The sequence below is a fragment of the Numida meleagris genome, chromosome 6, assembly GCF_002078875.1.
Source record: "Numida meleagris isolate 19003 breed g44 Domestic line chromosome 6, NumMel1.0, whole genome shotgun sequence".
Taxonomy (NCBI): domain Eukaryota; kingdom Metazoa; phylum Chordata; class Aves; order Galliformes; family Numididae; genus Numida; species Numida meleagris.
Window position 1 is genome coordinate 23,096,216 of NC_034414.1, and position 26,538 is coordinate 23,122,753.

At 37.7% G+C, this 26,538-nt stretch overlaps 1 protein-coding gene across 14 annotated transcripts in view; it reads right to left on the reverse strand.

Moving 5' to 3' along the window:
* FUT8 (fucosyltransferase 8) overlaps positions 1-26,305 on the reverse strand; it is an 81,697-nt gene extending 55,392 nt beyond the window's left edge. For 5 of the 14 annotated variants that reach the window (XM_021403620.1, XM_021403624.1, XM_021403621.1 and 2 more), the window contains exons 1-2: positions 26,069-26,305; positions 9,049-9,125 (exon numbers count right to left, since the gene is read on the reverse strand). The gene's annotated coding sequence lies outside the window, so the exon portion shown is untranslated. Of the gene's footprint in view, positions 1-8,097; positions 8,174-9,048; positions 9,126-18,872; positions 19,075-25,537; positions 25,677-26,068 lie in introns of those variants that run through there. The other 9 variants (XM_021403632.1, XM_021403631.1, XM_021403627.1 and 6 more) reach the window with 6 other exon arrangements.

Genomic DNA, 26,538 nt, shown 5'->3' on the forward strand with positions numbered 1-26,538 from the left:
GAATTCAAAAATATTTGAATATTCATATTACAATACACAAAAATAAATTACTTACGCCATAAGCAGCAATAACTGCTACACAAAATGTTTCAGTTCTTTTTCCTAAGCAATGAACACTAAGATTGGGAACATTTAAGGCCATCGTTTTGAATTACACCTTTAACGCAGCGAGTTGAATTTAACTCAAAAATGTCACTAAAAATCTCACATATTCTTGGACCAGAAATGAACTTGAAGCAGGTTTTCAACATTTTGTTAAACTTGAACCAAACATACATTGAACTAAGCTGAAAAATTTGCCTCTTTTTTAAGTTCATAAAAACAATTTCAGGGAAATACAGAATGGCTCGAGGAGTAAAGAAAGGAAGAACAATTTCCTTCCTACCCAATGAAGGTTTATGTCCATAAAGTGTAAAACTGTTTGGTTCATTTTTTTATTTTTGTTTGATAGCTTCTGTTGTTGTCATTTTACATTTTTAAACAGTGTGTAAAATGATGTTCATAAGCTGTACTGAATAACACATAACCATTTCTTCACAAAATGCTACATGTGTAGGTTTATTTCATTTAATTCAGATTTAAACCAGAAAAAAAACATTATTCAGATCTAACTGAATGACTTAGTTCAGAGAAAAATTGGGGTGGGGGGGAAAAACGGTGCAATTCTTCTTGCCTTCAGGAGTCTTCAGTAGTCATACTAAGCAGCTGAAGAAAGATAATCAATTCATAAATACAGCATTTTTTTTAGATGAGTAAGATGGTTTATTACTCATCACAACTGCCTAGAAATTAGATCAAAAAAATCAAAAATTCTTACAGCATTAAGCAGAGTAACAAATTGCATTTCAGAAAAAAAAATGTAGGTGTATACAAAAAGAAACAGGATAAAGAATTTATTTATACTCTGACTGCTAAAAAGTATAGACTCTAAATGCAAAAAAACAGCGTACGCATGTGGGTATATACTCACTTTAAAGGTCACTAAAGAAACAGCAGAAGTGTAAAGTCTGTTGAAATACAAGATGCTAACGAAAGTAGCTAGGAATGACTTGGTGAAACTCTACAAGGAGCACAGATTTGGACGAAGCATACCTGCATGGATGTAGTAACTTGCAAGAACATTCTGTTCAAATTATCAGACAGTTAATTCTTCTGATATTTCTTTATAGCCTGTTTTGAGTCTCAATACATACAGTGCTAGACAAGATCCATAGCCGTCAAGAAATCATACAGAATCTAACAATCATATTTGGCATGCATCAGGAAAATATCTCATGCTCTCTGTCATCTACTCCATCTCCAGATGATTTGTTTACAACCAGTTACTAAATTATGAAACAGTAAATGCAAAGGAAAGAATGAAATGCAGGCAGTGAGCAATCATTCAATGTAAGAAAAATGGGAAAACAAAAACACAGGAACAGAAAACTTGGAGGGATTTACAGAATTCAAGCCTGAAAGAACATTGCTTCAAAAGGCATGCACGTGGAAGAAACACAAGCAGAGTAAGGAGATGGGAGCACTTATGCTATTAAGATACTTCCTAAAGCCATTAGAATGCATGAGTTACATTCCAGCAATTTTATGAACAGAGCTTAACTTTTCTTCTTACTTGGCATCATTCTGTGCTACGCTCTCTGCTATAGCAAAGTACCAAAATAATAAACTCTAGTATTAGTGTTGTTGTAAAATGCTCCTAAACTCAAGAGATATACTGAGCACATCCTACTGACATTCCCTGGAATGCTGCTACTGTACTGAACTGCAAAAACTAAAGACCAAAAGTTATCAGCTGAAAAATGTTGGAATCGTTTTAACAGTTCTGTGATTCTGTAGTATGTTTGGAATACATGTACACGTCATCTCTTTTGACCCAAAGTATGTTTCAGAACATAAGCAGTTTTCAGAAATGTATGGCTTTAAATGTATTGCAAAGTGCTGACATAGAATGAATGTTCTATTTTCAATTTGTGCAAACTAATTTTAGACATATCAGTGCTAATTATCTTCCTCTCTCCAACAAAGCTCAATAATTCAGGTTCACATATAAATTATTTCATACTGTAACTCAGTTTAAGAATTATCCACGAGTTAATAGCTACAATTACTAATTGAAAAACAGAGGTTCCAAGTACACATAAGTTACTTTTCTGGAATCCCCTAGGGAAAACAGAAAACAAGCTTAAAGAGCACAAGAAAATAGAGTGGTAAATTGAAAAAAAACTGGAGTGGGACAAAATTAGTGCAAGCCTCTAAGATCTGGATGCTAATTCAAAATACAAATGGTTTAGTAATAGAGAAGTACAAACACCATTAAATATTTTGAGTAGAATAACTTAAGAAAATATTCTAATAGTATTGCTACATTAGAAAAAGTTTTAAGAAAGAACCTGTTGTCATACTGTGGCTAACAGTGACAGATTACAGCACACATACACTTGTTTTTGCCAACATTCCAGCTCCTATTCACAAGATCTTGCATTACCAGAAAGATGCACAATACAGGTGACATTCCAGAGCCATCTTTGTCACTGCCTAAGATATGATTCCTAGATGGCTTTACAATGTTCCATGAGGTACACATGCAGTAAGGAATTATGAAAACTCAGAGTTCCCATAACCCCATTAGTTGCTTTTTAGGGTGCCCTTCCTAAAATACCTGTGGCTCCTTACACTAGTTTTCACTCCACCACCCTTCCAAAGAAATATCATCCTCTCAGATGAGCATTATGCACGTATAACAAAAGCACACATAATTTTCCCATATTTGCTTGACTTCAGCAACTACCAAATCAAGCTGAAATGAAGACAAGATAATCAAGGAGAAAGGATGCATGATACAGATGGTGCATAAAAATCACCAACTGCTGCAAGCATTCATAGACCAGCTGCACAGTGCTGAGTGGTGCTTTTGGGCCTGTGAAAAAAAAAAAAGCTCTGAGTTATAAGATCATTCACTGTTACAGTTATAGGACAATGAGCAATCTCCTCACATCCTTCTAATACAGGAAGCTTACATTCATGCCAAATACAACTGCCACACAACACCACTGACAGCAGGCAAAGTCATTTGGTAATGTGGAAAAATGGAATGAGTGCTCTCTGGAAGTTTGCAATCCCAGACTACTATCAGGCACCAGATAATCAATTGGAAATGGGAAATATAAACTAAATAAAAATCACTGCATATAAAGAGACATTAAATACATTACTTCCTGTGTAGCGCTGCAATCATAATATGCAGGAAAAAAAATGTAAGGCAATGGAAATTCTAAAATGAGACAGATCAAGAGTGAACAGATATACACCAGCTCTGACTTCTTAAGCCAATCTTAAATATAGAAGTAAAAGCAGTACATTCTACGGTTAAAAAAAAGAAAATTATTCATATTAATTAACACAGTTGGGCAGAAGGTGTAAAAAGCACTCTTAAGAACAGGGCTTTCTGAAAACCAACTAGCATTTTTCTTGGAAAAGCATATATTCAGTGTAGAATTGCAATGCAAGTATTTGTTCATAAGTATTCTATACTTAGCCTGGCAGGAAAATACTTCTAAAGAGAAGAAAGGAGTGTTATAGCTACTGTAAAAGACGATGTAACATGACCCTTTAATACACATTTGATTGAAAAGAAGCTTGTAAAGCCTTGAGATAAGGACAGATTTCACTGTATTTAATATCCCTGTTACTGTTACACATCGTGTTTAAATAGAACTCGGTGTAAAATGTTACCAGTAATATGCTGAATTTGGCTAAGAGTAAGACAGTTGCTAAGATGTTAGCAAAAAGGAAACATGATACAGAGAAGCATAATGGTATAACTGTAATATTCTGTAATATGTTCTTTCCCTCAGCAATAAAGTAAGATTTCAGTTCCATTTTCAAAGTCAATGACAATCTTCCCTTTTTTCCTTCTCAAGTGGACAGTACACTATACAGCCCTGTTGCACAGTCTCTAAATGCACTATGACTCCCATCTCTGTTTGCTGATGAGCCTATATTTTTTTAAAAACCACAAGAGGATTTTTCTGAGCTTCTTTCTCAAACTATTTTCTCCTTCTTCCTAACCAAAATCAGTCTTTCAAGCATCTAATACCAAATACTGTCTCTAACCTTTAAGTGTTATCTACACTAATGAGTTACTAGATTTGGGACCATACGTTCGACTCTATCAAAAAAAGCCCAACTTACCAAGCAATTCAACAATTAGTGACCTATTCCTAGTATTACATTATTGTTGTGTAATCAAACATGTAATTTTACATATGGCTCAAAATAAATATATTATTTCTAAGAGCTAGCAAAGGCAATGACTAAAAAGCCTCTATTATTCCACCTTAAAGGAATCTTCCTGAAGGTATGAAAGTTCCCCGCTGAGTAACACTTTTTTATTCATTAACCAATTTTAACACAGTTAACATCAATTACGACAAATATCAATGAAAGATCAATCTGATTAAAAAGTTAGTACGAGTATAATTGGGATCAATTTCAAGTGTATCACTATAACTAGTGAAGCATTTAATTTTTCTCATTTACTTTAGAGTCAGATTTATTTCAACATTTCTTAAAAAAAAAAAAAAAAACAAAAAAACACCAGAAAAGCCACAACTTAAGTGCAAATACAATCAAATGAAGATCCAATTTAACAGTTCTGCCAATTTTTGAAGAGTTTATTAGTACCATTTAATAACCAAAATATAGACACAGAGTATTGTCATATGTGTAATGTGATTACATCATACTATTAAAAAAAAAGAAAGCAAAAGTAACTACTGAATGTTTCTATATAAAAGTAACCTTGGCATTTATCTACATCTCACAAAAGCTTTTTTATTTTTTTAGTCTTCTCCCACTTCTACAGCTGACAGCTACCAGAACAAAGTCAAAAAGACTAGGTCAAAGGGAACAGGTTTACAAAACAAAGAATTTGGAATGGGTACAAAGTAGATCCGAATATGTTATCACAAGAGTAGAATTATCACATTAATACAGGTTTTTGTTTTTATGTAATACCCGAATGAAGATCACATGCTGCATATATATTTGGGTGCATGACAGACAATGACATTTGGCAGGAACAGGTTAAAATCATTTAACTGGTCATATTATAAAACGTGTTTCTAATTAAAGAAGTGGACATGTAAGCTTTCATCATATTAACATTTTCAAGCTGCATCTCCCAATTATTGATATATTGCAAGTATAACCTATAAGAAGTTATTCAATTATTGGTTTTAATTGTTTTTTAATTCTAAAATAAGAATAAGTTATTATTTCATACATGTATTTATTTCAAGTAGTAAATTCATATTTGTGCATCTCTTGGTTTATTCTTTTTGCCTATTTCCTCTGATCTTACCTCCTTAAATGGTTCCTCATCATTTCAGTCTTAGTTTGGTGTAAAATATTAACTTCAGACATTATAAATGGTATAGATGATCAATGATATTTGAAATCTTATTTTCAGGCACTATAAAAATATTAATTTATTTAATTTATAACTTCTCATATTCACACTCAATGTTTAAGACCTAGAATATTTATATTTAGATCAACTCATGATCTAAAGTTACTTAGACCATTAGAGGAAAATGTTTCACGCAAAAAATAAAATACAAAACTCGATGTAATATGCAGAAAGATTATATGCTGCTTCTGCAAGCAAGAAAGATACTAGACTGAAATTTCAGAAACACATATGGATGGCTCAGCTTCAATCTTGATAAGAGCTAAATAAGCAACATACTCTTTTGGAAAGATATTTTTCTTCTCCAGTGGGGATCACGTTGATACATTTAGATACGTAGAAATAAAGATTATCTATCCAAGATTTCAGGTGCCCATTCAATAAACCTAAAACTCAACACATACAAGCCTTTTTCAGAGAGTATTTATCTTCAAAAGCCTATCATAGATAAAAGCAACTTCCAGCATTTCCAATAAAGAATCAAGAAGTGTTTCAGAATATGAAAAATCCACCATTCATCTATTTTAATAAATTGCAAAATTGCAATTCATAGATGGAATGGATTGGATTAAGTGGGAAACCTGACTTGAAAATAATGGAAAGGACCACCAAAGATATTTGTACATCTGAGAAGTGTCAAGAAAAAAAACGTAAAACAGGTAGACAGATTAAAGACTTTTTCCCCTAACCAGACTGACAACAGCAAATAGTTTTGAATGCAATAGTTATGCAGTCTACCCAGATGCAGGAATCAAATGCAACCCCAGACTGAAGAATCATAGCATCATAGCATCACCTGGGTTGAAAAGGACCTCAAAGATCATCTAGTTCCAACCCCACTGCTGAGTGTAGGGTCACCAACCACTAGACCAGGCTGCCCAGAGCCATGTCCAGCCTGGCCTTGAATGCCTCCAGGGATGGGGCATCCACAACCTGCTAGGGTAGCCTGTTCCAGTGCATCACCACCTTCGGTGTGAAAAACTTCCTCCTAATATCTAACCTAAACCTCCCCTTTCTCAGTTTAAAACCATTCCCCCTTGTCCTATTGCTATCCACCCTTGTGAACAATCATTCCCCCTCCTGTTTATATGCTCCCTTCAAGTACTGGAAGGCCACAATGAGGTCTCCCCGGAGCCTTCTCTTCTCCAAACTAAACAAGCCCATTTCCCTCAACCTTTCTTCATAGGAGAGGTGCTCCAGCGCTCTAATCATCTTGGTGGCCCTCCTCTGAACTCGTTCCAAGAATCAAGTAATAAGGAATAGGTATCAGTTTTCCTCTATCGCTTACTTTTCCTCAACCTACCAGCACCACCAAGACCTTACCAAGATAATAAGCTCAAATCAACTTTCCTCCACTGTCTAATCTGCCCCACTAGTTGAGCAATAAATCCAAAACCGCCAGCTAAACTGGTGCTCCAGACAGTACAGTTTTCAGGCCTGCAGAAGTCCTCTTAATTGCCCTCCAACAAAAATTGAACAGAAAAAGCAAAAAGGAGTTTCATGTAGTTCTAAACCTCAGTGTTCCTTTAGTTAGGAAAGAAGGACTGATTCTCTAACAGAGGTACAATCACCACCACCGACAAATCAAGGAAGTGTGACCACAGGGCAAATTGTACTACAGAAACTAAATATAAACAAGTATATACACATACATCATACATCCAGGTTTACACTAAAAACAAATATAGATCACCCTTCTAAATTTACAGTGCTTTGTAACATCTACTATGCAAGCAAGCCAAATAGGAACACAAGAAACACATAAAACAAGATGCAGAACAGTTGCTGTATTATGAATTTATACAGCATCACGTTCAAAGGATCAGCAAATTCTGATAATAAATTGTTTGCATGAGCCATGCAAGTTTAGACATATTTATGTGTGTTTGCATATAGGGAGAGAGAGAGACTATTACAGATGTTGTAGTTATCTGCTAAGAGATTTTCAAAACTTATTCTCTGTGAACCATTGTTTCTATTCAGTAGCCACCCCTACTCACAGCAAAGACCAGGAAAAAATTGGCAAGATTACCTAGTTTTAGTCCAACTCTGTCACAGAAGCTGTATTACGTTCTACTCAAAAGTAACATTGACTATTTCTGGCCTAATGACTTTGACATAGCCATTCCACAAGTTGCTGAGCAGATCCACTGACTTTCTGCTGCCTGAATGGACAGGTTATGCTCTCACACTCATTGCTACTACCTGCACTTTCTCATTTCTTCCTTTGCATCATTTTAACACTTTCTGAGCTCTTATCTGAACTGATCCAACTCACTAACTCACCTTTTTGCTAGGTTCCTGAAATAAATCAATTCACAAACAGTTTCAGCAGGAGTCAGAAATAGAACAAAGTGAAGTGAGAGCAGTGTTAAGGAAATACAGCCAACATCTTTCAACTGCAGGCTGTTAACAATGGCTAACCCAATTCCAGGAAACCTAACTGAATGCTTGGAAAGTTGTATCCACATCCTTGTTCTGTTTTGGCCAGGAGATTCTCAAAACTGTTTTTATTTGTTTAGGTTTTTTTGTTTTGTTTTTTAAATCATCAACAACTTCTAAAGCAAACAGAGCACTTCAAGAGTTACTTCCGTATAAATACATCGCTATAATTCAGAATACTTTACCTGTCTTCAGATTAATTCACAATCATTACTGAAGTGGTGTGAACAGGAAAAGCATCTCATCTGCAACAAACCTGTTCTGAGATGGTAGTGAAACTCAGTTTTGAAAGTTCAAGAAGCTTTTGCAATCTTCTTATCCTTATCATAATTACTAATGTTACTGATTATAACAGCCTTTCCTGAAGTTGCATCAAACAGGAATAATGTCATAACAGGCTTGGGTTCTACGTTCACACCTGAATTCACATTTCAGTGAAGTTCATTTCACTCTATCAACAATTTTTAAAAAGAAGATTTTAAGATGTATTTATTATTATTCATTTCTTTATTTAAATGTATGTTACAGTTCCTGCATAGACCTTCAGAAGCATATGAACATGTAATATTATATTTTTAATATGTCATTATTGGAGGAAACATAGCCCTGGATTTAGAATATCCTGAAGTACACAATAATTTCCAGCTGCAATGATCTGGTTGCTCACAGGTCTGACACAGAGAAACCTGGGAGAATCAGGCATGTGCATAACTTCTGTAGAAGTACTGCTTATCTTTGAGAAACGCATGCAATATCTGCAATTCAGGACCCAAGAACTGCGACAAAGGACTTTTTACACATAACAGAGGATACACAATGTATCTATAAAATAATTTCACTTTTTAGAGGGGATAGGGAAAGAAAAGGAAGGTGAAACAGGTGTCCGATTGACCCAGTTTTGTCAACAATCTGACATGAAAAAAGGCTTTCTTCATAAACTAGATCCACAAAACATCTAGCGAAGGACCTGATCTCAGTACTGCAAAGTTTGCCTTTTGCAGCTGGCATTCATTTACCATTGGAAGGACAGTTTTCAGTTATTACTTAAGTAGCACAGTTCTTCATCTAGTTTCTTCACATTTAGCTATTGTATTGGTGGCAGCAACATCACAGAAAAAAAAGAAGCATCTACTTACCAACAGTAATTACTGTTCAAATTAATACTCTCCAGGACTCTTCTTCCTCACTTTCATTTTGAAGCCTAGTTCATTCTCTGAAAACAGAAGAGGAAATGAAGCTCATTAGTTTTTACCCCTTTTCTTTTTAAATCTTCATATGCTTTTTCATCCTTTATCCAATACACACATTCAAGAGATGCATGTAAACATCCTTATTTTTTAAAAGTTGCTCTGTTTTATATGATTTATGATTAGACAACTGACATGTCTTATAACTCTCACGAAAACAGAAATCAATAGACATGAACAACCTCTTCTGATATTGCAGTTTGAAAAAAAATGGCAATGTCTGTTTCATTTCCCCCCACCCCACAACATCCCCCTCCCCTCCCAAAAAAAAAAGAAAGAAAAAAGAAAAAAAAAAAAAGATTAAGTATAGGCTTTCAAGGCAGCTGGGAAACAAACTCAGGATGTGAGGGGAAAAGAAAGCAGTGGAGTAATTCTTCAGATATATATAGCCAGGCCTGGGTGGGGAAGGAAGAGAACTGCAAAAAATTATAGGACTAAGATTCTAAAACACAGTCTCAGATGCCAAAAATAAGAAACTACTCAAACTGAAATACTTGCTACAAAGGCAAAAAATAGGATCTACCTTTCAACAACATAAGAAAATTGAACTGGTCTGTACTGTTTGTTTATATTTGGACATAACATACTTAGCAGACTGTACATAATAAGAAAGCGTATTGTCCTCAATAAAATCTTACTTTTGAGTTATCAAGGCATGGAATTACTACATCACTTTATAACTGTGGTCTCATTACCTCATAGCAGCTGCAGACTACTGAACTAAGTGTTGCTTGCTGACCATTTAAGAAAAAAACCAACCAAAAGCTGCAAATATAAGACTTCAAGATAGCATAAATTGGATATTGAAAAGGTTAATTTGTGAACCTGACTTCAAGGAAAGGGACAAAACTGGGGAAGCTAGCAAAAAGAAAAATAAATAGGAAACCAATTAACGTAACAATAGTACCAGGAATAGCAGTGAAGAGAAAATGATAAGCGCATCTGCTAACTGTCTTTTACTGCAATGAGAATTCTGACAAATTAATCTTATTTTTGATTAGAAGTTATTATGTGACCTTATATTTCGAAAAGAAGTTGAGCAATCATACTGGCAACTCTAAAATAATTTCATAAGTAGCAACATGGATAAAAATTTTTTTTAAAAAAGCCTAATTCTGTACTTTTTCTATTCGTGCAATAAATTGTTTAAAATAACCTTCACCTATAAGGTCAGAGCCCATGCACTTCCAAAAATGGAACATCTGGGGGAAAGAGCGAGATGGCCTGTTTTCATTTCCATTTGAGATTGATGGTTTCAGTATACTTCAGCTAGAGTGGCACTCAATAAAGCCATTCAGCTTTTCCTGTGATAAGGATCTCAGAAATCCAAACAAAAACATAACACTGTTACCATACATCAAAGTAATAAGGCAAGGTGTTTGTTGTTTGTTTGTTTTAGCTTTCCAGTAAAATCAAGTTATTTTTATTGCATCTCTCATCACAGAATCATAGAATCACTTGAGCAGGAAGGGACCCTTAAAGGTCATCTACTTCAACTCGCCTGCAGTGAACAGAGTCATCAAGTCAGCTAACTACCTGCTTAATGAAAATGGAGAATTGAAACTATCACCTAAGGTCAGTCAGCAAGCCAAGCAAAACTGAGTATGGAGCACATCAGTTCCAAGAGCAAGCCTTATAGTGAAGCTACTGGAGCACAGCCCTCAGTGACGATTAATCCTAATTTCATGAGGCATCATGCTTTATCTTCTTAGAAGTCCATATTTACAACTCCAATAACAGGTAAGCAGCATACTGTGTGAAACATACGTATGGAAAAATAGGTTTTGGCAGATGGGCTCATAGTAAACACAAACTGACAATATCAACATTTCATGTAATGAATTCACAAGTTGATTTATCTGGAAGCAACTTAATCAAAGGTAGTACCAAAAGGCCGAAGTCATATGAGTCTGCATCCCAAGTCCAAACAAGTTGTAGATACTGTTAATGTAATTTGAATGGAATTTTCAAAATATACAAAACATGAATGCAAAATAGAATTCAAGGATGCCAGCCACACCATAGGTCCCTGCATCTACAGGGCATGAAAAAACTCTCACAGCACTCCAGGAATACAGATGGGAGAAAAAATCCAAATACATCAACCTTCCCTTCCCCATATGACTGAGTCAAACATTTAAATTTGATTACAGATATCAGAACCACACTGCAGGCCAGGACTACTTTCCCACTACTACAGGAAGAATCACCTCACTCAAAATCCCATTTTGGTCAATGATGAATTGCTTCTGCTTTGGAAGAGAATGAATGAAACAGAAGAACATAAATTATGCACCGCAAGGGAAATAAATAAACAAGCATTCCCTCCTGTTCCATGCAGGGTACCAGTGAAAGCCCTGAAGAACAGACCAGGTAAAATAGGAGTCATTACAACTAACAATAATCACATCTTCTCAGCTGCAGTATCCTCCTTCCCAAGGAGGTATTCCAGAACCAAAAAATCTCAAATGTTCATCTATAATTTTTGCCTCCAGGTTTGATTTTATTATCTAACATAGCCTCTCTAAATAACTGTAGGAAAGATCATATTAAATCACTGATTTTCTTTCTCCCATTACTAATTTTTCACAACTAAATTTCATCATCTGATTTTCCAGTGTTTTGGAACTAAATTTTCCTCTCAAATGTATTTACTTTGTGCTATTTCTCTCTCCCATGTACTCTCCGATACTCAGCAAAGACTATTCTTATTTCTTCCTAGCTGCACTTGCCAAATTCTCTTTCATTCTCTTTTAAGAAATCAAGTTCAACTTAAGCATAATCCCAAAAATTCTTTTCTTTCCTTGATCTTTTGAGAGATTCAGTCTTTTCCGAGTGTGACTTATCAGTATTAAATACCGTGTCCTAAACGCAAATTAACGAGTGCTTTATTGGCTGGTCCTAACAACCTTTTTTAAAAGCTACAAAACACTTGGTGTGTCTTAGAACCATCTGAGAAGAAAACAGATAAGGTTGTGTTATGACCCAGATCCCTCTACCTCTGATAAGCAGCCTAGTTATGCCAGGAGTTCTTGTCGGCACTACAGTATATAAATCTACTGTATTTTTAATTTTCTTTTATGAAACTTAAACTACTATTTATTGCCCCAAACACATAAACCATCCTCTTCTGCTGAGTACAATAATCATTTCTTCCTGTTCAGAAGCAAACAGACCAGATTTTAGCACAGTCAGTAACTTGTTCATTTCAATGCTGGTGCTATTATTTCAAGTATCTGGCAGGGAAGTGCCTAAAATTACGTTCAGAAGAAGTATTACTGGAAAAGAAACAATTTATTCCAACAACATTATTTAAAAAAAAAAAACAACAACTAAAATGTTACAATGAACATGTTTTCATATTTAGTAAAAAAAAAACAAACAAAAAAATTATTCCTTCTGTAAATCAGGTGAAGCTCCAAACTATTTTCAAGTTTAAAGACAAAAGAGAAAGTTAATTTTGTGGGGGGAAAAAAACAGTTATTCAGCTTCAACAATGAATTTGATTTCTTACACCCTTCAACACATCTGTCTGGTATCAGCGTTAAGCTGCTGACACAAAGCACGTTTCCCTAAACAAATGTGTAAAGAAAATACAACCCAGGGGAATAGAGGTAAAAACAATCTTTATATGAATAAAACAATCTTTACATATATTAGTCTAAGATTCCTTACTATTAACAGCTTAGGAAAAGCTACACTATGCTGAATTCATAACATTCAAGGATGAAAGTCATAACATCTAACTTCTCCAGCACGGAGAATAAAGGCTCTCAGGAATTAGCTGTTACTCAGTGACATGCAGAGGATTCTTTCTGTGCTCTTCTTCAAACAAGATTTGACTCTCAAAACAAGCCTAGAAGCACGGGGTTTTACTTGCATTCATTTTTCTATTATCAGGTATAACTTCGCCACTTTGATGACTTTGTTCTTGGTTTATAACCTGTTATAGAGTCACTTCATGATATCAAACATTTGACACATACTGGTTTCTCGGGGCATAAACCAAGAACAGCCTGCAAAACTGATAGAGAATGGTATATAATTAATGGATTTCTTCCACAAACATATCTAAAGGCCAATCTAATAACTATGTTATTGAACAACATCTGAAATATAAAAACACTTTTAATCTATTTGTTTGTGAAGAGGCCGGTCACCCTAGATGCAGTAAGCCAATAGGACACTGAACTGTTTTCCTAAGCTCTTTCCCCACTCCCTTCTTTCAAGAGGCCCAGATATTATTTTATACTCATTTTTCCCTTTTATTTCAAAAACATATGGCCCTCACTGACACTTCACAATACTCTGAGAACGTAGATTTGGGAGTACCCCCATCACTGTATTTCTCACTCTACAAAGTTTCACGTAAGCTATAACAAAATTTCTACTACATTACACACTTGCATGTGTAATGCAGATTCAGAGAAAAACTGGGAAAACATAGGAAGCACTGGACTTCTCTTAGCTCCCTCCAAACCAGAAAATCATATGTTGTGATTCATTTCCCCAGAGTTCCACTTCTTCTCAGCCATGTGAATTGCCATCTGTGCTTCCCAGACTGGCAAGTTAAAAATCTGCCGTCATTTGTATCACCAATGAGCAAATTAAAGGCAAAGACTTCCCTCTCCAATAAAATAAGAATTACAAATGGCAATCTAGATTGCAAAGTGAGGAGCAGGAGCACAGTTAGTCAAAGAATCACAGGGATGAAAAGATGGCAATCCGTAGACTACCTTTAGAGTTTTCTTATTCTCTGTAAACTAATGACAACATTATGGAGAATAAAATAAGATGAGCTACAGACATCAGAACATAAACAGAAGTACAACTCAACTGATGATACATTTAGAGGAAGCTAGAAGACATATTTGGCTTGGAAAGTACAGATGCCAACAGTGAAGCAGGAAATATTGTCATGAATATCTAAGGATTATATGCTCATTTTGAGATCTAGAGTAACAGAAGCCAAACACCCTGAAAGTATCCTCATACCACTAACATGAAAATTTTACAGTGAAAAAAAGAAAAGAAAAATTACCAAACAAGAAGATTTAAGTGGATGAGGGAGAGAGGTTCTTTGGTTTTGATTTTTGCTTTTCTCTTCAACAGCTAGCAGAACCTTTCAAAGCACCAGATTTAGTATTAATGACTCACAGAATAAGGCTTTGAGGAAGCAGATCATGGTGAGTTTACCCGCTGTTAGTAACTGAGTTGACGACTGGTTTTGTTAAAGTGAACTTGAAAGTTTGCATCAATATACTAGTGCCTGAATCTTTGCTACACTGAAATGCAAATCATCACATTACAACAAGCCCTAAAATACTTTTGGGAAGGGCCAACTACACTCTTCCAAACAGCCCTTGTGAACACTGTCAAGGTTATTACACAGCCAGGAAAGCTTCCAAGTGATACTGTGTGTGCAGCTACCTGCTTTGAAAGCTGAAAGATTAACCAAATGGCCAAATCTCATTCCATGCCAGCTGATAAGGCCAAAAGGGATTTGAAATCAAACCAACTTAAGAAAACAAAAACAAAGTGCAGATAAATCTGGAGGAGTACACACACACACACACACACACACACACACAAAGCCTAATAAAACAGAAGAAGTGATAAAGGCAAAAGTAGTAACCAGAAAATTTAGAAGCAAAAAAAAATTACAGAGAACTCTCTCTAGACAAAGGCTACAGAAAGTAAAGACTGGAAAAATCCATCAGGAAAGCCAAATTAAATTCTTAAGTGAGAATACAGACAACATGAAGAAATAAATGCTTGAAATGCTGGCAAAATCCGTTCTCTTCAAATAAGGTCAAGAAATTCAGTAAGAAACAAACCTGCACTTATTTGTGCAGTACAGTTTCACAATTATTAGTTACAGTAACTATATCAAAATAGAAGGCCTATCCTATAAAAGAGAAGGGTAGGAAAATAAAGTTTGACAGTCTCAGCAAGAAAAAAAAAATCTAAGATGAAAATCAGCAAGCTTCACAGAGGAAGAAAGACAGTATCATGCATATCATTGAAAACCAACAGTGATAGTGAAAATGCAACAAAGAGGAAAATGGCTGTAAGCCAAAAGAATTTTTTTTTTCGTACTTTGTATTTACATAATAAAGATAGGGGTCTACTATTAATTATGAGGGACTATTTTAAACTCTAGGATTTATCTCAGCCTACCAAACTATAGATGTCAGGGAGATGGTTTTCTTTTAAAATTAATAAACATACACCATGCTACCCAGCACAAATACCAAAGCACACTTCCCTAAGGAAAGTCAACGCACAAGACCAGTGCCAACAGAACTAAGAATCCTTTGCGTATTAAAAGAATTCATATAGTAGTAGATTAAAAGAAAAACAGCATTATATTTAGTGTCTTAGATTCTTCCCCTGTTCCTTCCTGTCTTCTTCCTTTTTCTTCCTTCTTAAAAAGGTTAGTAATTCAAACCTGCTCACAGTGAGCCCACAGTTTGATATTGCTATGGGGATTATACAGGAACTCATACATAATATCACCTTTTACTCCAAGTTTTTCAAACAATAACCAAATAAAAATCATAGCACTTTATTCCAAAACTATAGCAAACATCTTCAGTGACTCTGCTTTCATTAAGTGATTAGTCAAATAGCAGTAAGGTGACACTAACAAGACTGTGGTCAACTTCATTGCTGTGATTCAGAACCACACCAGCAGCTGTGCAGATTTCAAAGACGGTAGCAATTTCATATCACTGCCTCTGCCAATCCATGGGAACGCTCAGAACATCTGCCAGCAGTATTCAGCATCCAGAAACCTGAGAGAAAAGGAAGAGACGCTACTTCTTCCCTCAGGGCTAGAGAGTTATGACTTCACATGCTAATCAGAGGTAGATCCTCAAAAAAAAAAAAAAAAAGAAAGTCAAGAAGACTATCAGAGCTGAGACACTAGCAATTAAGATCAAAGAAGTGGTCAGAGATTTTCAGTGAGATACTGATTTCACAAAAATCTGAACTATGTTGTCAAAAATTGTCTGTTAGGTGGCTCATGTTACCTGATCATGAAGGACGCTGAAAATTTGTTTTTAATACATTTCTATCAGCATGAGTATTACACACAAAAAAAACATGCAATTTGTATGTTTCAGTACATCAGAAGATACCTTTGAGACTGTTCTTCAATTCTGTAAACCAAGTTTTATAGTGACTAAATGTTAGAGAAAAAACATCTACTAAAAATAAGGCACATTGCATTTCAGAGAGGTTTCAGGTCTTTCAAGTTGCTCGTTTTTGCATCGTCATCTTGTGACACATCTTTTCTATAAGTGTACATGCCCATAAACAACTAAAATAGCGTGATATTAAGAAGAAACTATTGCTAAATGCATGCATGAAGATTCCTACTGAAGTGGTTCTGCTGCTTTCTTATCCTTCTCTTTTACTACACATTAGGCAATCTTGCATTTCTCTCTTATTCTTTTGATGCTTCATTTATGAAGGAAATTTCTAGAAAATTATACATGCCTTTCCTACTCAGTAATAAAAAGCAATTATCACTTTCAAAGCTACATATTTAGAATTATAGCATCGCTAAGGTTGGAAAACACCTCCAAGATCACCTAGTCCGATCGTCCACCTACCGCCAATATTTCCCGACTAAACCAGGTCCCTTCGTACCTCATCTAAATGTTTCTTGAACATCTCCTGGGATGGTGACTCTACCACCTCCCTGGGCAGCCTGTTCCACTGCCTGACCACACTTCCAGAGAAGAAATGTTTCCTAATATCCAACCTGGACCTCCCCTGGCACAACTTGAGGCCATTCCCTCTAGTCCTATCACTATTTAGTTTAATACAGCTCAATTTCATCTTTTTCTCTCTTTCAATCTGCAATATATGGAAGAAAACAAACTCCCTGCAATGCATTTACAGTGGGTTAAAGGCTGCACAGCTGAGTCCTTCATGCATTTCCAAAGCAAGTATATACATGTAGTAACTCAAATTCCTCTATACTATCCAATGACTGTGGTATCAGCTACACTGAGTGACCAGTATTAGACTAAAGGATAATCTTGTTTTCATACAGAAAAGAACTTACTAAGTTACACCAGTTACCTGCGTTTTCTTTCACAACAACATGACATAGGTCATCCTTTCCTATAGCAGTGAGGAAGTGCAGATAAACATAATATAAGGAAGTCAAGGGTTTGGAATTATGAAATTGGACTTTCCAGTAAATCTTGACTGCAGTATAATAACAGTCAGAAAGGATAAGGCATTATACACAAAGAAATCAGGGAAGAACAAGGAAAAAAAACAAAATAAATTAAAAAAAAACTTTGATACATCATTAAAAAAGAAACACTGAAATGCAAACATTAGTTTGACGTAAAAGCACATTTTGTAGTGGTTTTTACTATGAGTGGTTTTACAGATATACAACTTGACAACAGTGTTGCCCATCACTGAACTCATTAAGCAGGATAAAGAAGGACAAACCTGTCACTAAGCTTCAAAAGTCTCCAGCGGGACACAAAGTTTAAAGCTGAAAAAGGGTTAGACAAATGATAGTGGAGAAAATGTTTTGTTGAGGCTCAGACTGCATCTTCAAGAATTGATGACTCCTCCTTCCAAATATCTCTTCTCCACACTACACATGCTAACCAAGGAACTGTCAGCAGTGACACATGCAGTAAGAGTAGCTTAGTGAAGACACTAATGCCACAAAAAAGCACAATTAGAGAAGGAATATTGCATCTCGATTTACACGTTCCATCAGAAACCTTTCACACTGATATGCGGTACTTAATACAGCACAAAAAGTGGTGTGTTTTTTTTTTTAAACACTGATTTTCCTTAGTTACTGTCACACTGCTTCTTGTGTTTTGTTTTTATTGGTTTCGTTTTCTTATATTTGTTCACACTAACTGGGACCGTTCACCTTCATAATACAGTAAAGTCTTCACACAGCACATCTAAACACAGCTGAAGAATTCTCAGGTAAGAATTTACAGCTCACAACACATTTTTCTCTAGAACTACATTCAATCTAGCATATAAGTTAAAAAAAAAGTCATATTCTAAAGGGACCACTGAGCTCTAGATACACTTCAACACCAAACGATGTCAGGTAACAGACACCAAGTTGGTACAGTATTCTTGAGCAACAACCAAGAAAAGAGATGGTCAAAAGTCCATTCCATACACTTTCATTCCAAAGCACTTACTACCTTGAAAAGCACAGTTAAAGCAGTCATCTCTTTTGATAAGAAATGTCTTAGTCAGATAAAGAAATCATCAATCTACTTACGGATGCTTCTGCCAGGGAAGTTAAAACGTTTGAACAGTATTACACATTTGTAAGGGACTTCCGGAGAAAAGCCACTCACAGAGATTATCAATCAAATGATACTTTTTTCATAACTTAGAGACCAAATTGAATGAGGCAATTGCCACATAGTAACATTAACCAAGCCAGCAGTTACTTACTGCCTTAGGAGTCTGATCAATGGAATACCCCTTGACTTGCCAAAAGCTGCACTGGTGGTATGGTTAACTTGCAGGTGTCCCTGAATTACACTCACTACCCTTAACTTCTCAGCAGAAAACAAAAACCGTCGTGAACTCCCAGGATACACCCTTGCTATTTAAAACAGTGTGAACATATTGTAACGTTTCACATCAGTGTCATGAAAAAATATATTTAAACTGTGAAGAAGCGTTTCCATACTTACATTGACTATACAAACATTAAGGAAGTCAAAGATGCTTAGAAAAATCTGTACGCACTCTTGAAACAGCACTCTGAAAGCAAGGGGATACAATTCAGCTTCCTCTTTTTCACATTTGTTTTCAAAAATAGCTAGGCAGCTGAAGGCTTGGATGACACTTCTGATAGGACACCAAATGGCATCTCCAACCACTAGCTGAGCTTTTCTAGAAACAAAAAATTAGGCACATAAATACAAAAAAAGATAATTATTCAAGAGCAATAATTTATTTTCCTAAATAATTTGTAGAAAAACAAGTTTGAAGTTTTATACAGGTGTCTTCACCAACACAGTACGACTTGGCACACAGTATGACCTGTAAACCTTTACTACATTTTGTCACAGTTCATCTCATCTTCCAACATACCTCACTCTTTCATAAACTTTCTCTAAGAAGGGGACTCTGCCTGAGAGCGCAGGATATTGTTTAACCAAGTCTGCCAGGTCAAAGTACTACAGTAGAGATCCACAAAATTAACAAAATAGTAAGAGTCTGCTCTACTAGGTATAGAGTTATACAAAAGGACTAATGAAAGATTAGTCTTGGAAAAAAAAGCAAACACACACCACATTAACAAAAACTGCAAACAAAAAAAGGATAAATATTTAAACTTATCCAAATGCTGAGCCAACCTGACACACACAAAAAAAAAAAGTTAAACAAAAGGATATCTTAATGACAGGTAAAATCAAAGCGTTAGGTTGTTTGCTGTCCAGAAGAAGTGGTAAACTTAACCACTGCATGCAAGTTAATTTTAATAATTCAGTGTAAACCAACAGGCGCTTAACCTGAGCATTCACTTAAAACTCCTTCAAAATATAAACAAGTTTCCCAAGTAAAAAAAAATACAGAAAACACTGCGATTATGTTTTCAGATAAACAAATGAGACACCTTCATTTCAAATATCAAGTTCCTTTATTCTACTTCCCTGAGCAAGGTGACACCATCCCTGCAGAAATGCTCTACTGCTTCTACCAGTTCCCTACTTCTTGTAATAGCTGTCACAAGCTCTTGAACAACTCACATGACTACAAGCTAAAGGTCTAATGTAGCATAAAAATCCCCTTACAGTAATTCCAGTAGATAACAAAAGCATAGGAAAATCAACCCATATTACACAGTAATATATTTATCAAATATTATTTTAACAAGAGAATCGTGTATACAAAAAAAATATTTACCAACAATATTAATTTTGTAATACACTCAAACATCACCTCAGAGGAGATCATCTCCACACTATATACACTGCGATAGCAAAAACCGTTCATTCTCAAGCACGCAATCATCTGATGTGCGAATATCCATAATGACTGGCAGAGGAAGTTGCTTAGCAAATACCCAAGCAGCAGCAAAATGTCAGCTTAGCACTGCATGGCAGAAACACATACAGATTTTTCACACATATTCCATATTTTACCATCATAAATAAAGGCGAGGAACAAAAGACAAAGGCTCCAGGGAATTTTAATGAAAGTTCACATTTTTGAAAGAGGATGTGTTGCTTCTTGGTCAACAGTAATCTCCCTATAGACATATTAGTAATTTATGTAATTGAATATTTTGATAATGTAACAAATTCATTTAATAAAATAAAAACCACTGAGTTCTATGAACCAAACAATAACCAGCACATGGGATGTATTTACTTTATTACATACTTGCTCAAAAACACTGCCTAAAAAAGAAAAAAAAAAGAAAAAATCTTTAAAGAGTTTGAAAACTACTTGTACTCATACAAATCACATTTATCACTAAAAAAAAAGAAAGAAGTTATGAGACTGTGCAATTTCTAGCCAAATTATGGTGAATTTCAACATAAGAAATTTAATAAAAAAGATAAACATAAGGAAAATTGTTGGAATAGAACTCTTACAATTACTTTATAAAACCTTTTAGAAGAATGATACTTTGAAGATTCTAAGACATAGCAAGCCAGAATTAGCTTCCATAAGATATTAGCAGTAACATTCCCAAGTTTTTTTCTTGCAGAATTAATAATGTCATGGTGATATTTATTGCTATTACTGTCTTGCAAAAGCAGCTCTCTAGTATTACAGAAAAGCATTCACCTTAGCACTATAAGGTTTTGAAGGAAGCATAACAAAGGCAGACTCTTAAGAAACATTTACATTCAGAATTAATTTTTCTACCATAAAGCAATAGTTATGTATTTGGGGGGGGGGGGAATGAAAATGGATTGCAACCAATTTAGCAGATAGTCAGAAAATCACCACCTTGAAACGATGCATTATGAGCTGCATAATATGAATTAACATACCTATCAAGACAAATGACCCAGAAAGATCACTCATGTTTAAGGCTGCCAGATATTTCCTTATAGCAGATTCATTTTTCATTTTCTTTTAAGTTCCCAAAGGCCTTCCAAGATGACCCTTTCTGTGGGTGTATCCATCTTAAAGTTGAGCTCCTTCAATATTTTCATTTTATGCAAAACATACATTTTTCACCTTTCCAACGAAAGGCACAGGAAAAAACACACTTTCACATTACAAAAGGCAATCTTTTCTTTAAAAGTTCAATCATTTGCATACTCTAAGATCCATGTGCATCTTCTTAAGAGACAGCAAAAGGTATACCCTGACACACAAATGATGCTTTTGTCAAGCTCACTGTAACTTTGTTATTTTGTTTTGGTATGTTACAGCTGAGTCACCTAAACATTCTGTCTGCATTGACTGCATTTCAGCACAAGGCCTCTGGGAGCTAAGCATCTGCAGTACCAGACACACAGGACAATAGACGTTGGAAGGGACCTCCAGATGTCCCTAGTCCAACCTCCTTCTCAAACTCATGTCAACTATGAGATCAGACCAAGTTGCTCAGCTTCATCCAGTTGGGTACTGAAAACCTTTAAGACAGAGAGAAATCTGTGAGTGATCACTTCTGTGAGCAATCACTTCTACAGTACGACTGCACTCACGTCAAGAAAGTTTTTCTTATATCCAGTCTTAATCTTGTTTCAACTTACGACCACTGCCTCTTTCACTCCCACCGCATAGCTCAGTAAAGAGCACTGCTCCATATTCTCATTGATCTTCTCAAAGGTACCACCAGCACATCACTGTTGTATCTCCTTGAAGCTGCCTCTTCTCCAGCAGAAGCAGCCCAGGTGTTTCAGCCTCTCCTCACAGTGCAAGTGCTCCAGCTCCCTAACCATCCTGACGGCCCTATCCTGAACTCACTTCACTTTATCAGCATCTTTCCTGTATTGAGGATCTCAAAACTGGTTACAGCACTGTAGATGCAGTATGATGAGTTTCAAGGACAGAGGGATAATCACTTCCCTCCACCCACTGGCTGTGCTTCTGTTGAATCAGCACACCACAGCCGGCCCATGATGTTTGCTGCCACCAGCACTGCCACAGCTTTCCAGAGGAGCTACTCCCCAGCCCATATCACTGCAAGGAGCCCTTCCTTCCTAGGCACAGCGCTTTGCGATTGGCCTTGTTGAATTTCATAAAGTTATGGCTGGGCATTTTCTCCATGGTGCCAAAATCCTTCTGAATGGCAGCTCTGCCCTTGTGCTCGTAGGGTATTCTCCTTAATGCGTTGCCTTCCACAAATATAAGAGATATTCCATCACCTTCTCAAGGTCTCAGAATCAACCCCCTGAAGCATCCTATTTGTTACTGACATCCAGGTATGACACCTTAACCACTACTGTGAGTCCAGTCATTGAAGCATTGCTCTTTTGTACTCTGTCCTGGCTTCCACTGCTTGAATACCCCTTTATTGCACAGGAGATCAGATGTGAGCTCCCTGTTAAACCAAGTTCATCTCCTGATATACCTGCTTGTTTCCCTGAGTATCAGTATGGACCACTGGCATCTAAACTGTTTCTCAGTGATATCCTATGGATATTGCTCCTTGTAGGGAAGTCTTCCTTTTAAAAAAAAAGTATTTCATTATGTAATTAAAATTTTGGACTTAGTACCCCAGTGCTAACTTCACAGCAGATCTAAACATTCAAATTTGCAGTCTAAATCAAGAGACACCAAATGACAAATCAAGCAGTGAGAACTTCTGTAGCAAGGCCATTCACAGATCCCTAAGTAACCTATAAAGAAAATTAACAAGCAAAAGGCAGGTTGTGGTTAGTAAATTACGCAGGGAGACAGACCTTTTCTAGAAAGCATTTCAGTGCATGCAGATCATTAAAGCACTGCTAATTTTTGAATAGTGTCCTAAGAGCCCTAAATTGGATACTCAACATGAAGGGACACAACACATCTCCAGAGAACTCTGGGAAAATTTTTCTAGAGAAACATGCAAGCGCTAGAGACTGATGGTAATGAAAGAGGAAAAGAGGAGGGTAACAAGGTGCAGTAAGAATAGCACATAACAAATAGTAAGTGAGGCCATACATTGTTTGGTACCAAGAAAAAAAATACTCCATGTTGCACACTGAACACAACCTATGCCATTCTACTCCAAATACTAAAAGACACATTGTAGGGAAAAATGCAACAATTAACCATATATTTACAGGCCAAACTACAGTTTTACAAGAATCTCTCACATTTCATGATTTATGAAAGCTTGAACTTGTAACTTCAAAGTTCTTTGAAGATGACTGTTGTTGCACAACAGCAAAACGTACGCGTGATTTTCCTTAAAAAGCACACACATCGCTTCACCTGCAGATTCCATTTGTGTTATCAAAGAGATGCATATTAATGCAATCATACATAGCACGCATCATCTACATTTGTTTTCCTTATTGTATTAGAAGCATACTCTATGACCAAAAAGAAAGCTTTAAATAAGTCTAGGAAAAAAGTGTCCTATTTTGCTTTGACACTAGCTCCCCCTCCAGACCGGCCTAACATTATAGTAATTACTTTTTTTTTTTTTTTTTTAAATACTGACTCTGCAACGAAATTTAAAAGCTCAAGTCCAAGTTTTCTTTATCCCTTTAAATCTCAGTGAACAGAGTGATCAAATAATGTAAGTGCAAAAATATCTTTTATTGTTTTTTATTGTACATAAATTCCAAGACTGGAAAAATCTTTCAATTCAAAACAGATGTGACAGATAAAGCGGCAAATCTATACAGCTACAGAGAGACAGGAGTGGACTGAAAATGCAATTTTTCAGACCAATCCTATGAATGGGTAATATGTAATATGGTAACTTCATTATACAATCAAGCCTCTGTTTGCAGAACGATCAAAAACCACATATGCCAAAACAAAAGGAAGTCACTATGTGGTTGAGTACTACCTTCTCTAATTCACTTAAGATAGATATTTCTATTCCAGCAAGGATAACTAATGGTTTTTTTCTTGTTCTTATATTAGCTAGACATAATGTCTTTCAACTTGCTCAGCTAACATGTCTTGGTCTGTTTAGAATTTTGCCAGTTAAAAAAGAAAAAGAAAGTTGCAACATACAGCCAGACCTGCTGTATTTCTGTGCTACCAACTGTCCTGGCAGCAGCATCACTCAATTAGTCAATTTGCATGATTTGGTATTCCTAGATGATTCCTACTCTCTCCTCATTACTGAGCTGCTTCCTCAGAAAGTATGAATAATTGATTAAACTTTCAACACTGAAAAATGGTTGTTTCATTATGTTTTGTTGGGGAAATATGCAAACTTTGCAATATGCTGGTTTGCCAGCTTTAGGTAAGCACATATACATGAAACCCTAACAAGTATCATAAAAACATGAGACTAAGCATACCTGTAATAACCATAGAAATGGATATCACTGGAAATACATCAAAGCACAGTCACCCATTTATAAGTCCTAATAACCAGGTTTCCTTAATAATGGAAGCAATTGTAACACAGGCTTCTATAAAATAGCCCCAAGCAGCAGCATAAGCAATGTTGACCATTTATTTGTTTCTGGAGCTCAGACTTCCCTAAAGTTTTTGATAATGTACACTGGAGAATAACTTGGAACAAAATCTGACTAATACTATCCTATCCAAAAATGCTTCACGTGTAAGCATTCTTTCTGAACATTTACTCCATTCGCTTTCAGTGAACGCCTAGAAACCAAGACATAAAAACACTGCATTTTGGGGTAGAGCATTCATGTGTGTTCATTTAGTGATGTGTAAACATAAACACTACATATATCACAGATAAAGTCATGAGCATTCTGAGCACCTGGCTGTCTTCCCCTTCTACACCCACACAGCATGTGGACCACAGCACCTGACATCATGCTACTGAACGTTACACTATGCGTGCACCGTGCACACACAGAGTGGTACTGCCCCAAGGAACTTAGGATCTTTCACCAAGCAATGCGTCAGCTGACGGCTATGCCTTGAGGCTCTTTGGTACGACCTGGACCACAGCACGACGCAGCAAACACCACTGACTAACAACAGTGCAAGTGACAAGATATTCAGCCTAACCAGCAGTGCTGGACTCGCTCACTGCTCTGCCCTCTCTTCTCCACCTATTCTGTCCCTCAAATCAGGAGCTTCCGAAAGCGGAGGCTCACAAGCCTGGTCGCCGGAGAACACCAGGGACACTGAGCACGTACACGTGTGACAGATCCGAGCAGACATTAAGCACAAACTTGAGGGGAAAAAAAAAGGCCTTATCACCAACAGAGCCCAAAGACAAAGCAAGCAAATGTACCAAAACACGTTAAAGGTCGCCCCAGGCAGCAGTCGGTGTGGCTCCACGCCCCATGAGAGCGAGCGTTTCCTCCAGCTCCCCGCCAGCCCCGAGTTCCGCGTCCCTCTCCCAGTCCAGGACAGCGCGTCCCCTCGGGCGGCCACAGTTGCCGGGACGGTGAAACAGCCCGGCGCCCGTCCCCGCCACGGGCACCCCGCCGCCCCCCGGGCCCGGCCCGGCCCCGCACCCTCCGGCGGTGCCGCAGCCGCTGCTCTCCGCCCCAGTCTCCCCACCCCGCTCCCCGCCGGGCGGCGGCGGCTCAGGCCCCAGCGGCGCCCCCCAGGTGAGGAGCGGGCAGGGAGCGGCGCGCGGCGGGGGGCGGCCCCATCCCCCCCTCCCCGGCGGCGGCGGTTGCCGAGCAGCGCCGGAGTCGCGGCGGCGGCGCCAGGCCCGGGGGAAGGGATGGGGAGCGCGGGCTGGAGCAACCCGGTCCAGGCTCCGCATCCGCTCCCCCGCCGCCGCGGCTCGCACGCAGCCCCCGCATCCCCTTACCCGTGTGCCGGCACCGCTGGCGGGACCCGAGCTGCCGCGGCCGAGGCTGCAGGGCGCGGGGAGACGCCGGGGCGAGGAGAACGGACGGACGGCCGGGCGCGGGGACGGAAGCGGGAACCCGCCGTCGCGTAGCGGAGCCGCCGGCGGACTGAGAGACGGCGCGCGAGACGCTGACAGGGCGCGCGCGCCGAGGGCGGGGAGCGCTCGCGCGAGCAGCTGACAACAAGGAGCGCGCGGGGCGTGCGCCGGGCAGCGCGCGCGGCGGGAGCAACCAACAGCGCGCGCACGCACGCACGCCCCCGCGCGCCCTACTCGGAAGAGCTCCGCCGCGGGCGCGCGCCTGCCGGCGGGAGGCAACCTATGAGAGCGCGAGGCGGCCTCCTGATGCTGCCCGAGCGCTCTCGTCACGCAGCGCCGAGCGCGCGGGGCGCATGCGCTTCGCGGGGGCATCCCTCCCCGAGCCGCCCGCT